Source organism: Scyliorhinus canicula, chromosome 11 (genome assembly GCF_902713615.1).
Source record: "Scyliorhinus canicula chromosome 11, sScyCan1.1, whole genome shotgun sequence".
NCBI lineage: Eukaryota > Metazoa > Chordata > Chondrichthyes > Carcharhiniformes > Scyliorhinidae > Scyliorhinus > Scyliorhinus canicula.
Genome location: NC_052156.1, coordinates 127,660,278 through 127,675,093, shown reverse-complemented (window position 1 = coordinate 127,675,093; position 14,816 = coordinate 127,660,278). Strand labels below are relative to the sequence as shown.

Below are 14,816 nucleotides of genomic sequence, written 5' to 3'. Positions count from 1 at the left end.
GGGTTCCAACATGTAGAGAAAACAAACAACTCCCATACAACTGCCTTCCAATAGCTGATCAACAAACAAGTGGAGTGAAAAGAAGAAACTTATACCTACATTAAGGGGCATCAAACATAGCCAAGGAAATGAAAAATAATCAGCTTGATAACAGTGGTAGGAAAAATTATGGAATCCTTTCAAAGGGGAAAAAAAATACAGAAACAAAATATAATGAGGATTAATCAGCACGAATTTCAAAAGGGAAATTCTTGCTTGATCAACCTAATTGAATTGTTGTAAGAGGAATGAATGAGAGCAGACGATGGTAATGCAATAGATGTAATTTATCAAGATTTCCAAAAGTCCTTCAATAAGGTGCCACATTAGAGACAACAATGCAAGTCAGAGTATGAAGAGTCAGGGGACAAGTGGCAAATGGATGGTGGGCTAAGACAGAAAAGCAAAGAGTCGGGGCAAAGTGGGGCTATTCAGCATGGCAAAAGTAAGAAAATGAGACACTTATGAAATCTGAACTTTAAAGTTGGCGAAGGCTGGGTACACCAATCCCAACTAGTCTCAGGGGTTTTGTGCTTGTGTGGACTTGGAGTGGGCTGCATACGGACAACTCTGAGTGCCTTTATGAAAAGGAGAAAAAAAGAAAGTGTAAAAACAGGGGTTATGTTAAACTTTTAAAAAAAATTTAGAGTACCCAATTCATTTTTTTCCAATTAAGGGGCAATTTAGCGTGGCCAATCCACGTACCATGCACATCTTTGGGATGTGGGGCAAAAGCCATGCAAACACAAGGAGAGAAGTTATGTTAAACTTGTATTGAACCTTTGTTAAGCTACACTTGGTGTACAGGTGTGGTTCCCGTTATAAAAGCATTGGAGATGATGCAAAAAAGATTTACAAATATGAAAATTTAACTCTTAAGTTATACCTATCAGCAAATTATGAGCAGACTGGTTTTATATTCCTCTGAAAACAAAAAGCAAACTGGTAACCTAACATAAATCTTTAAGAAAGTTTCATACAGAAGACATGCGGAGTGTTTCCAATTGTAGGGAAGAGCAACACGAGATGGTCACCAAGAAATTAAATAGGAAGTTCAGGACAAAAATCTTTCTTATCAAGGGAATGGTGAGAAGGTAGAATTCACTATCACAGGTGGTGGTTGAGGTGAACTGTACAGATATGCATTTAAGGGAAGATAAGCATAAAATGAGTGGGGACTAGAGGGTCGTGCTGATAGAATTAGATAAATAAAGAAGGGTGGTGGCTCCAGTAGAGCATGAAGGAGTCAAAGGACCCACTTGCATGTAATTCATAGAATCTACAAGGCAGAAGGAGGCCATTCGGCCCATCAGGTCTGCACCGACCCTTGGAAAGAGCACCCTACTTAAGACCACAACATTCCCGTTGTGGGAATAACCCGACCTGACCTTTTAGACTCTAAGGGGCAATTTAGCATGGCCAATCCACCTAACCCGCATATCTTTGGACTGTGGGAGGAAACCGGAGCACCTGGAGGAAACCCACGCAGACACGGGGAGAAAGTGAAAACCACACAAACAGTCACCCGAGGCCGGAATTGAACCCGGGTCTCTGGAACTGTGAGCTAACCACTGTCCCACCGTGCCGCCAAAATTCTGTGCAAGTCTTTGATTAGTACCTGACACATCGCTTGAATTACATATTTCCAGAATTTCCCAAAATGCACATGGTGGTATTCCGCTAACTGCAGATTTCCTGCCAGTCCATCTGTCCGGTCACAACAAACTGATGGGAATGTTGGGAACACACAGCAGGTCTAACAGCATCTGTGGAAATTTTTTTTAAGTTTCAGGTCTGTGGGCTTTCATCACAGACCCGAAACGTTAACTTTGTCTCTCTCTCTCCACCCCACCCCACCCCACCCCCTCTCAGGCGCTGCCTGACCTGCTGAGTATTTGCAATATTTTCTGTTATATTTCACATTTCCAGCGTCTGCAGTATTTTGCTTTTATGTTAAGTCCTGGCAACACTGTACTACGACATTGACATCCCATTTCCGCCTTGATATCTGTAATGTAATAATAAGAAAATAGCTAGGGCGGATGTAGCTCCAAATTTCATTTTTATTCTGAATGCCGTTTTTCCTTGCTTTAACTATAGTATTTAACTGGCCTACATCACCATCTTAGCAAATTTGCCACGATTCATTTGTTAGCTAGACAGTGAGTTTTGACAAATTATTCAATGGCGTAATGCACCAACGCTGAACTTGGCCCTTCCTCTATCCAGGATCCGTATACATACACTTCATTAAGAGAAAGCTGGAATCGGGACAATAACCAATTTTCCCCTTCATAAAACCTCACGGCCCCTCGATCAACAAACATTGCCAAGCCCGGATCAAACTGGGATCTTCACGGTCTTTAACGCTGAGCTACTAATTTACCTGGCAGTACCATCAGGGAATCTGGTTGCTCAAAATCTCTCAGCTTCAAATTCAGGTCTGTAAATGTTATCGGGTTATGCCAGAGCTCCCTCTGGTGGTGCCCTAGTTGGAAAAGAACCGATGCAAGCAGTTTATTCTGGAGCCATTGGGCTGAATTGTCCATTTCTGAGACTAAGTGTTGATGCTGGCACAGGACTTGTGGAGTTCCACGGCTGCAAAACTGGTGCCGCACGTGGACCAATTCGGCTACTTACTGTTGAGGGGCGAGCACCAGCGCCATGTGGAACATAACTGATTCCAATTAGAAACGGTTCAGGATTCGCGATTGACACTCAGGAGGCTGACAAGCTGCAGCCGCATGTACACACTGCACTCCCCACACACACCCATCCCAGCCAACAAAATGGCAGCAAGGAGAGCAGCTCCACGCTTCACCGACACCAAGCTGGAGACCCTCCTAGATGCGGTGCATGACCCTGTACCCCGGCCTGGGAGGAGGCTGCCAGCCGCCATTCGCCGTGTCTGGGCGGAGGTGGCAGAGGCGGTCAGCGCGATGGGCAACACCATCTGGACCAGCCAGCAGTGCCAGAAAAAACTGCACATACCCCTTTGGGCGGCCAGGGTGAGTAGACAACACTCTGCCCCTGGCACTAACCCGTGTTGCAAACACCCTTAACCGGACCCCGCCCCCCCAACAGGGAGGGCGGCAGAACCCCCAATCTGCACCACATGCTGGCACCCAGACCAGCCGCCATGTCTGGGTGCCCTGATTACTTAGGCCACCGGCTACCCACCCCCTGGGCTGCATGTGTTATGCTGTCTGACACTGTCGTTTGCCCCCAGGAGAAGGCTACCCATAATCGCTGGACCTGCGGCCCCTGATCGTGATAGAGCAGAGGGCCCTGGACATGGTCCGGAGGAAAGGGAGGTTGCCGGGGTGGAGTTCAGCCATGGGTGAGGAAGTGAGACCCTGCTGAATTGCGGTTCCCCGTGACATGTGTCAACGTCCCCAACAACCCCCCCTACCCGCATCCCTACACCACCCTCACCAAACCTCCCCAAACCCAGCACGCAGCAGGCCCCCCCCCCCCCCCCCCGAGCTGAACAATGACAAGGAGAGCAGCTCAGACAGCAGCCCTCAACCCGATACGAAGAACACCTTGAAGTTTGAGTCAGAGGGTGACACTGATTTCCCATCACAGCTGTCTCCAACACCCTCCACCATCCCAGAGACACTCACCTCAGTTGGGCATTTTAGTGAAGAGTCTCCTGGGAAACTATCTAGTACGCACCACACAGCTGATCCAGGACAGCAGGTGGAGATAGGAACTTCCGAGGTGACCTCAGGAACTAGCTGTCATCCAGGCTGGTTTTGGGCTTCAGGAACGGACAGTCCCATGGATTGTGAAGATGTGGTCGCAGAGCCAGGGACTACAGGAGGGATTGTCAGTGAGCACCCAGTACCTGCAGGTGCAGTTGGTGGAGTCCAACCGCGTGCAATAGCAGGAGGTGGTGCCGACCAAGCGTGCCATCCAGGCCAACACCGCACGGGTGGCATTCGTGATGGAGACATTGGGGGCAATGGTGTTACCGTGGGCAGGAGTCAGACATTGTCAAACAATGCGGAGTACCAGAGCTCATCGCAGAGCAGGTTGTCATCATCCTCCATCCCATGGACCAGATCCAGTGTTACTGCCAACCCAGGGCCCGCACCGTGTAGTGCAGCGGGTATGTATCACGGAGGGGGTGCAGGCAGAGGGTGGGGATGCAGTGTCCATGCCTGTGGCCACTCCCACCCACCTGGGTCTACACCCAGCGTTTTGGTGGAACATCCATTAACTGTCTCTCTCTCTCTCTCCACTTCTGCTGCCAGGCCTGCTGAGTGTATCGCACTGTCTGCTTTTATTAAGGAAATATTAATACTTTGAATAAGCTTTAAAAATTACTCCTGCTCTGCATCTTCAGTCTGTTCTGTTTATTAGAACTTTGACTTCATATTATTTCCAGCTTATTGCTTTACTTTAAAAAACACATTTAAATAATTTTAAAATCAAGGAGCACTCTCACAATAAAAGTGAGATGATTTCATGGTTTACTCAAATCAAGGGGGGGGGAGTTCCTGTATTTTTAGTCAGGCGAGGTAGGTGTCTTAAGGAATCATTATTTAATAGAACAAATATACACTTACAACTACATAAGATGCTTTGGTTGGGTGCCAAACGTGTTACCGCTCTGAGCTCAATATCTTAGGTCTTTACAAATCCAAGTTATCACTCCAGACGGACTTTTATTGACTGTTTGTCCCACTCCCTTTACGTGACAATGCACGTCATAATTATATACAAGTTATATTATAATTCTGTGTAAGAACTTATTCATTTGTCCCCTTAGGTTTCTTAACACTTGTCCCCAAATAATTAAAGGCAAGTAAAGAAAACTTGTGAATCGATTTGCAATGGGATGTCTTTGATTAGGTTCACTGAAGTTAGTAAACGGGTCATCCTTTAGGATTAACCATTTCAAAATTGCAGGTGATGTGAGGCTTGGAAATATTGTGACGGGTGAGCTGGATAGTGCAGAACTTCAAAGGGACACAGACAGGTTAGTGGAATGTGCAGACAAGTGGCAGATAAAATTTAATGTAGAAAAGTGTGATGTGATTCATTGTCAGCGGAAGAACAGGGAGAGGCAACATAAAACAAAGGGTACAATTTTAAAGAGGGTACACGAGCAGAAGGACCTGGATGTATATGTGCACAAATCATTGAAGGTGACAGAACAGATTGAAAGCACACTCAATCAAGCATAGGGCCAGGGGTGAAGGTAACTTAAATTTCTTTAAGGTAATGTCGCATGGGACCACGCCTTCCCACCTCCACTTCTGGGCACTTAACATGATGTATCCCTCTTAAATAAAACTTTAATATGAATGTATCCCTCTTAGATACGACTTTAATATTGGAATAAAATCCTGAACTAACCTTATAGAAACATATATGGCCCTTACTGCTGGTCTCGTTGCTCTCCGTGTTCTTGTCATGCTACGACTTGAGATGAATGTGCTGCACGTCAGCACTTTCCAAGGCACAATTTCACACATGGCATCGGATTACACAGAGTATAAATGAATAGCAAGTCCACTGCACAATGAGTGATGACTGTGGTCCATTTCACTGTAATGATATTGTTCATTGCACTGAATCCCCACTCGCAGTCAGCGTTGCTTGCAGCAAAAGTGTCACTGCAAGGAAGAGGTTTTTGTTTTAAGTTTTACAGGAATGATTTTTCTTCCAGTGGCCTTGAATTCCACAAATCCCAAGTATGTTTCCTGTTGATTGATCCTCGCTTGATCAGCCAATGCTCTTACTTCCTTTTCTCCAAAGTAGGGATTCTCAGGACCCTCTTGCCATTTGTAATGATTCAAAAATCGACAAACTGTTGACTAACTTTTCTTTGTGCGTGCTTTGATCAGCTTTGCCTGCTACAGTTATGAATACAGTGGTTAGAACTGTTGCTTCACAGCGCCAGGGTCCCAGGTTCGATTCCCAGGCCGGGGTCAATAGAGACCAAACACATGGCTGTGTCTCTTTTTATCCCTCTGGGATTTCACGCACATTGGGGCGGTCCTTAGCTTTGGACCCAATAATTCGACAGGCTTCGATCACTGCCTTCGATTTTGACCAATAAAGAGGCGGGTGCCTTGATGGCTGGGCGTGTCCTGAGCGGTCATTGACCGTGGCTGTTTGGGCTTTCTTAGCAAAGGGAGTGGCGCTGGTTAGTCTGCATCTGTATCGGTTACCTGAGTACAGTCCTTTTGTTCTGCGGAAATGGGCCATTAGAATGCAAACGAGCGGGGGTTTCGATCGCATCTAGCTATCTGGGTTACAAATACACACACAAGCTCTGAGTCTGTCTGAGTCCTGGGTTGGCCATACTACCCATGATCTTTTGCAGGTGGCCAGGTGGCCACACCGGGAGCCAGGAGAATCCGGCTTCAATCTGTCCCGGCATATTTAAATAGCGGTTTAAATATGCTAATCAGGTTCGCACCCAATGAGGCTCTGTTCGGTGCCCAGCGCAAATTCTGTTTCGGGGCTATTCTCCCGACATAGTGGGACATGCGCCGTGCGCAACGTGGCTAGAGAATCACCCCATTATTTCTGAACGCCTCAAATTGTATTTTACACAGCAGGGAATGACTGAGTCTCAGTTTGCCTACTTGGCAGCTCAGCAGTTTCAGAGTCCTCACTTTGTGGCTGTGGCTCACATGGAGGTGTAAATGTGTAAGCATTTTCTCCCCTGTGGGTGACTTCCAGGTTGAGCTTCTTTTCTTGGTGCTCTTTTTGAATGGGAGTCCCCCATTTCCTTACATTTAAACATATCCGCTATGCTCTGTTTTTAAAAAAATATTTTAATTGAACTTTATTATTTTATACAATTCACAGCCCTAATAACACATATAACAATAGAAATGGGAAAAAACGAAAGCAAACACAACACCCCCTCTACCCAGAACTGCCCCCCACCCTCCCACACTAACAATGACCAGCTCCTTAAAGTGCAGTATAAATGGCCACCATCTATGATAGAACCCATCGATCAACCCCTTCACCGTAAACCTGACCGTCTCAAGGTACAAGAACTCCATCAAATCACCCAGTCACGATGGCACTAGATGGTGTCCCTTGACTCCAACTCAACAGGAGGCCAGCAAAGGGGCGAATGCCAAAGATCCACTCCCCACCCCCGTCTTCAACTCTGGCTGGTCCAACACCCCAAATACAGCTACCAACGGGCACGGCTCTTGATCCACATTCAGGATTGTCGATATGGTGCTGGAAAAGGCTCCCCAAAACCCACCAGGTTAAGGCAGGATCAGATGATATGGGTATGGTGAACAGGTGAACAGGCCCTCTTGAGCACTGCTCACACTTATCCATGGCCCCTTCAAAAAATCGACTCATCCAGGCCTTGCTGAGGGGTGCCCGAAACACCACCATTAGCTGAATCAGGCTCAGCCTTGTGAAGGATAACATTGCATTCATCCTGCGAAGGGTTTCACTCCACACCCCCTCGCCCAAAATGGGTCCTAGCTCCTCCTCCCACCTGGCCTTCACTTCTTCCACTGAAAACTGCTCATCCCTCATGATCCCCCCATACATCCCGGACTTGCTGCCCTCCTCCGATCCCACACAGTAGAGAATCCTCTCCATCCAAGAATGTCGAAAATGCCCACTGAACAAAATCCGGCACCTGAAAATACCTGAACGCAACCGATTCCCCAAGCCCTGCTTTCTCCTTCAACTCTTCCCAGCTGGCAAACTCCCCCTCCAGAAAGTCCCTCACCCTCTCCAGCCCTTTGCCTCTCCATTCCCCAAACGTAGCGTCCAATTTCACCGGCTCAAACAAATGGTTCTTACAGATAGGGGCTCACCTTGACACTGCCCTCAACTTAAGAAGCTGATGGAGTCAGCGCCATAGTTTGAATGTGGAGACCATCACCGGGTTCAAAGAATATTTTGCTGGAGCAAACGGCAGAAATGCCATCATCAACGCCTGCCTCCCAGCCCGTCCCCTTATAGGACCCCGACTCCATCCCCACCCAAATAACGTCCTGATCCCCAAACCACCCTAACACCTTCTCCGCATTAGCCGCTCAATAATAATACATCAGGTTCAGAGGCGCCAACCCCACTCACCTGCCTCTCCCGCTGTAGGATCCCCCTCTGAATCCGAGACGTTCTCCCCGTCCAAATGAAACCAGTAATGAGACGCTCAATTTCACGCGAAAACAAATTTTGTAGAAAAACTGGGAGGCATTGAAACAGGAACATGTATCGTGGCAAAATATTCATCTTAATAGATTGAACTCGGTCTGCCAACGACAATGGGAGACTGCCCCATCATTGTAAATCCGCTCCAATGGCTGGAAGGCAGGTTTGTGTGATGGATGAGCTGTGTTCACAACTCTCTGAAGTTTCTTGCGGTCTTGGGCCGAGCAGTTGCCATAGCAGATTGTGGTGCAGCGAGATTGGATGCTTTATATCGTGCATATGTAAAAGTTGATACGAGTCAGTGTAGACATGCCGGATTCCCTTAGTTTCCTGAGGAAGTATAGGCGCTGTTGTGCTTTCTTGGTCGTAGCGTTCACGTGGGTGCACCAGGACAGATTTTTGGTGATGTGCACATCTAGGAATTTGAAGCTGTCAACCATCTCCACCTCAGTCCCGTTGATGCAGACAGGGGTGTGTACAATACTTTGCTTCCTGAGGTCAATTACCAGCTCTTTAGTTTTGCTGGCATTGAGAGAGAGATTGTTGTCATTATACCACTCCACTAGGTTCTCTATCTTACTCCTGTATTCTTACTCATCATTGTTCAAGATCTGACCCACTATGATCGTGCCGTCAGCAAGCTTGTAGGTGGAGTTCGAGCCAAATTTTGCCACGTAGTCGTGTGTGTATAGGGAGTATAATAGGGGACTAACTACACAGCCTTGCAGGGCCCCGGTATTGAAGACCATCATGGGGAGGTGTTGTTTATTATTGTGGTCTATGAGTCAGAAAGTTGAGGACCCAGTTGCAGAGTGAGGATCCAAGTCCTAGGTTTTGGAGCTTTGATATGAGCTTGGCTGCGATTATGGTGTTGAAGGCGGACCTGTAGTCAATGACTAGGAGTCTGATGTAGGAGTCCTTGATGACGTGATGCTCCAGGGATGAGTGTAGGGCAAGGGAGATGGTGTCTTGCTGTGGACTGGTTGCGGCGGTATGCGAATTGTTGTGGATCTAGGCATTCTGGGAGTATGGAGTTGATGCGCCTCATGACCAACCTTCAAAGACTTCATTACGATCGATGTCAGGGCCACCGAATGTTAGTCATTGAGGCACATTGCCTGGTTCTTCTTTGGCACCGGTATGATGGTGATCTTCTTGAAGCAGGTGGGGACCCTGGAACAGAGTAGGGAGAGGTTGAAGATGTCCTCGACCACATCTGCCAGCTGGTCCGCACAGGATCCAAGTGCATGACCAGGGACCCCGTCGCCTTCCAAGGGTTCACTTTCAGGAAGGCCGATCTGACTTCAGAAGCTGTGATGGTGGGTGTGGGTGTGTCCAGGGCTGCTGGAGTAGTCGAAGCGGTTTGATGGTTTCCTGCTCGAACCGAGCATAGAATGCATTGAGTTCATCGGGGAGGGGTGTGCTGCTGCCATGGATACTGCTTGGCATCGCTTTGTAGCCCATTACATTGTTTAGGCCTTGCCACAACCGACGAAAGTCTGCAACGCTTGTCTGTGACTCTAGCTTGGTCTGATATTGTCTCTTGGCATCCCGGATGACTTTACGGAGGTTGTACCTGGATTTCTTATAGAGGTCAGGGTCGCCTGACTTGAACACCTCAGACCTGTCCTTCAATAGGGAGTCAATCTCCCTATTAAGCCATGGTTTCCAAAATGTATGTACTATTTTCTTTGGCATGCAGTCGTCCACACATTTGCTGATGAAGTCTGTGACGGTGATGGCATACCCGCTTAGGTTGGTCGCTGTGTTCTTAAATATGGACCAATCCACTCACTCCAAGCAGTCACGTAGGAGCTCTTCTGTTCTTTCGGACTAGCACTGCATGACCTTGTTAACCGTATTATCCCGCCTAAGGTTCTGTTTAAAATGTACCGGTTACTGAAATATTAATTGTACTTTGGCTTATTTACAGCGCTTTCTCATTGAGCATGTGGAGCAGACTCCCCGTCAGGAAGCAGTGCCTTTAGTAATCTGAGAGTGTAAATCTTGGATTGCATAAATTACACTATTTGGCCTATATTTCAGCAACGCTGCACGGGAATTTAGGTAGAATTTCTACCAGTTTGAACCTGCAAATACCACAGGTCAGACCAGACTTTACATTAACTTTATATAGCAGTAGATTTCTATTTTGGTAGAAAGTAAATGGTTGTAGATCGAAAGGCTAGATACCACATAGCATAAGGCAGTAGTTGAGAATACATTTATTACTGTAGATACAATTAAATGTCCAGGTCCTGATATCTAACCTGTATTCTAATCTACTTAACATTATTTGATTTGATGACAAGAAACATCATATGGTATAGTTCAAATGACTGGTCCTGCTAGATTAAATTATTAATTTGGTATCTTTCAAGATGTGAGTATGTACTTTGGTCCATTTTAAGATATTAAATCAATAGAAACAACAGTAGTTTTTTTATTACTGTCTTCTTGTGAATTGAAATTGATGTTACATCTCAACAGTTGTACTTCTAATAAAGTGTTGAGATTTTTGATAAATTGCAAGTTTTAGGGGACACCAATTTGCCTTGTACAAAATCGGTATTTGTGCTTTATTTCCTTACAGTCACAACACTATATCGGTTCCCCAATTCTCAGAATTCTGCCATTTTCTTTAATACTGGAGCACATAACAAAATCCATTCTGCACATGGATGGAAATAAATCAGAGGGAACCTTGCTCCCAAAACAGCAGAACTGAGCTGAGGGGTGTATTGTTGATTGTAACTATGGGGGCTGCAACTACACAGATGGACTACAGCAGTTCAAGAAGGGGCCTAACCACCACCACTTCCTCAAGTACAATTAGGGATTGCCAACAAAGACTGGCCTTGCCAGCAACACCTACATACAATAGAAGGATTTTTAATAAAAGTCTGATTGACCCGCTCTGACAGCTTTATGTATTCCAGGCTGGGAAACTGCTTTTGGGCATTGTTGTATTGACATTAGCTGTCAGGTTCTCTATGAACATGCCCACACAGAGAGATCATATTTAGTGTTCACCACTTCCCAATGATGGTGCCAGGATAGAACTCACCTACTGTGAAAAGGTGATTTACCCACGACCTTGGCCCGAAATATCGCAGTGTCACCTTGTACAAGAGTCTCACCTGCTGGCCTCGTTTCAGCAACACCAATAAATGGTCTGGAAAATTGCTTGAATGTCATAGTGGAGCTAGAATGCTTTGAACACAACGGTGGCCCTAGACCACCCTGCTATGAAATACTGCTCTGTATAGGGCCTCATGGCCCTAGAGCTGTGAATAGGCAGTTAAACTCATTCTCAAGATGAGAATGATGTCAGGGATTCTACAACACTGGCATCTTCCCAGCAATGTGGAAAATTGCTCAGGTGTGTCCTGTACACAAGAAACAGGACAAATCCAACCCAGCCAATTACCGCCTTATCAGTCTACTCTCAATCATCAGCAAAGTGATGGAAGGAGTCATCAACATTGCTATCGAGCAAGACTTACTCAGCAATATCCAGCCCACGGATGCTCAGTTTGGGTTCCGCCAGGATCACTCAGCTCCTGACCTCATTTCAGCCTTGGTTCTTAGAGCTTGGATTAGTACTTGGAGCAATGATGTTGGTGCCATTACAGAGACCTGATTGAGGGGAGGACAGAATTGGCAGCTAAACATTCCAGGATTCAGATGTTTCAGGTGGGATAGAGGGGGAAGTAAAAGGGGTGGAGGAGTTGCGCTACTGGTTAGGGAGAATATCACATGTGTACTGCGGGAGGACACCTCAGAGGGCAGCGAGGCTATATGGGTAGTGATCAGGAATAAGAAGGGTGCAGTCACAATGTTGGGGGTTACTACAGGTCACCCAACAGCCAGCGGGAGATAGGGGAGCAGATAGTTAGACAGATTTTGGAAAGAGTAAAAGCCACAGGGTTGTTGCAATGGGAGACTTTAACTTCCCCAATATTGACTGGGACTCATGTAGTGCTAGGGGCTTGGACGGGGCAGATTTTGTAAGGAGCATCCAGGAGGGCTTCTTAAAACAATATGTAGATAGCCCAACTAGGGAAGGGGTAGTATGGACCTGGTATTGGGGAATGAGCCCGGCCAGGTGGTAGAAGTTTCAGTAGGGGAGCATTTTGGGAACAGTGACCACAATTCAGTAAGTTTTAAAGTGCTGGTGGACAAGGATAAGAGTGGTCCTAGGGTGAATGTGCTAAATTGGGGAAAGGCTAATTATAACAACTAAAGAATCTAGATTGGGGGCAGATATTTGAGGGTAAATCAACATCTGACATGTGGAATGCTTTCAAATGTCAGTTGAAAGGAATTCAGGACTGGCATGTTCCTGTAAGGAAGAAGGATAAATATGACAACTTTTGCGGACCTTGGAAAATGAGAGATATTGTAGGTCTCGTCAAAATGAAAAAGGAGGCAGTTGTCAGGGCTAGAAGGCTGGGAACAGACGAAGCCTGTGTGGAATACAGTAGTCCCCTGTTATACCGTGCTCCGCAATACCGCGGTTCGCGATATACGGCGGGGGGGGGGGGGGGGGGGGGGGGGGGGCTTATGGACCCCAACTGTCAGCTTCCCTCTCCGGATCAAAGTGAGCCGGCCGCTGAAATTAACACTGCCGGCTGATTGGAGGGAGAGAGCAGCCGGCAGTGTCAATTTCAGCGGCCGGCTCACTTTGATCCGGAGAGGGAAGCTGCTCTCTCACTGAAACAATCAGCCGGCCACTGAAATTGACACTGTCGGCTGCTCTCTCCCTCCAATCCAACTTTTAAGTTTTAATGTTTCTGATTGGAGGGAGAGAGCAGCCGGCAGAGTCAACTTCAGCGGCCGGCTGATTGTTTCAGTGAGAGAGCAGCTTCCCTCTCTGGATCAAAGTGAGCCGGCCACTGAAATTGACACTGCCGGCTGATTGGAGGGAGAGAGCAGAGAACACAGGAGGAGGTCATACGGGCCTCTGCAAGACCAGCAGGTCTCACATCGCCCCTCCCCTCTGTAGCCCTGTATTCTAAAATTAACCCCCATCGTGGATATCTGCGGCTCGGATGCAACGCGGGTGGCTGTCTTGGACCCCAACACCCGCGTTATAAAGGGGGACTACTGTATAAGGAAAGTAGGAAGGAACTCAAGCAAGGAGTCAGGAGGGCTAAAAGGGGTCACGAAAAGTCATTGGCAAATAGAGTTAAGGAAAATCCCAAGGCTTTTTACACGTACATAAAAAGCAAGATGGTAGCAAGGGAAAGGGTTGGCTCACTGAAGGACAGGGGAGGGAATCTATGTATGGAGCCAGAGGAAAAGGGTGAGGTACTAAAGGAATACTTTGCATCAGTATTCACCAAAGAGAAGGAATTGGTGGATGTTGAGTCTGGAGAAGGGAGTGTAGATAGCCTGGGTCACATTGAGATCCAAAAAGAAGAAGTATTGGGCGTCTTGAAAAATATTAAGGTGGGTAAGTCCACAGGGCCTGATGGGATCTACTCCAGAATACTGAAGGAGGCAACAGAGGAAATTACTGAGGCCTTGACAGAAATCTTTGGATCTTCACTGCCTTCAGGTGGTGTCCCGGAGGACTGGAGAATAGCCAATGTTGTTCCTTTGTTTAAGAAGGGTAGCCAGGATAATCCAGGGAACTACAGGCCGGTGAGCCTTACGCCAGTGGTAGGGAAATTACTGGAGAGAATTCTTCGAGACAGGATCTACTCCCATTTGGAAGCAAGTGGACGTATCAGCGAGAGGCAGCACAGTTTTGTGAAGGGGCGGTTGTGTCTCATTAACTTGATAAGAGTTTTTCGAGGAGGTCACAAAGAGGAATGATGCAGATAGGGCAGTGGGTATTGTCCATATGGACTTCAGTAAGGTCCCTCATGGCAGACTCGTGCAAAAGGTGAAGTCACACGGGATCAGAGGTGAGCTGGCAAGATGGATACAGAGCTGGCTAGGTCATAGAAGGCAGTGGGTAGCAATGGAAGGGTGCTGTTCTGATTGGAGGGCTGTGACTAGTAGTGTTCTGCTGGGATCAGTGCTGGGGCCTTTGCTGTTCGTAGTATATAGAAATGATTTGGAGGAAAATGTAACTGGTCTGATAAGTAAGCTTGCGGATGGCACAAAGGTTGGTGGAATTATGGATAGCGATGAGGACTGTCAGAGAATACAGCAGGATTCAGATTGTTTGGAGACTTGGGCAGAGAGATGGCAGATGGAGTTTAATCCGGACAAATGTGACAATTTTGGAAGGTCTAATACAGGTAGGAAATATCCAGTGAATGGTAGAACCCTCAAGAGTATTGACAGTCAGAGAGATCTAGGTGTACAGGTCCACAAGTCACACTGAAAGGGGCAACACAGATGGAGAAGGTAGTCAAAAAGGCAGACGGCATGCTTGCCTTCATTGGCCGGGGCATTGAGTATAAAAATTGGCAAGTTATGTTGCAGCTGTATAGAACCTTAGTTAGGCCACACTTGGGAGTATAGTGTTCAATTCTGGTCACCACACTAACAGAAGGATGTAGAGGCTTTAGAGAGGGTGCAGAAGAGATTTACCAGGATGTTGCCTGGTATGGAGGGCATTAGTTATGAGGGAAGGTTGAATAAACTCGGTTTGTTCTCAC

At 46.8% G+C, this 14,816-nt stretch overlaps 1 protein-coding gene across 6 annotated transcripts in view; it reads right to left on the bottom strand.

Annotated features, from left to right (window-relative positions):
- trmu (tRNA 5-methylaminomethyl-2-thiouridylate methyltransferase) overlaps nucleotides 1-14,816 on the bottom strand; it is a 44,117-nt gene that overhangs the window by 26,452 nt on the left and 2,849 nt on the right. The window lies entirely within an intron of this gene.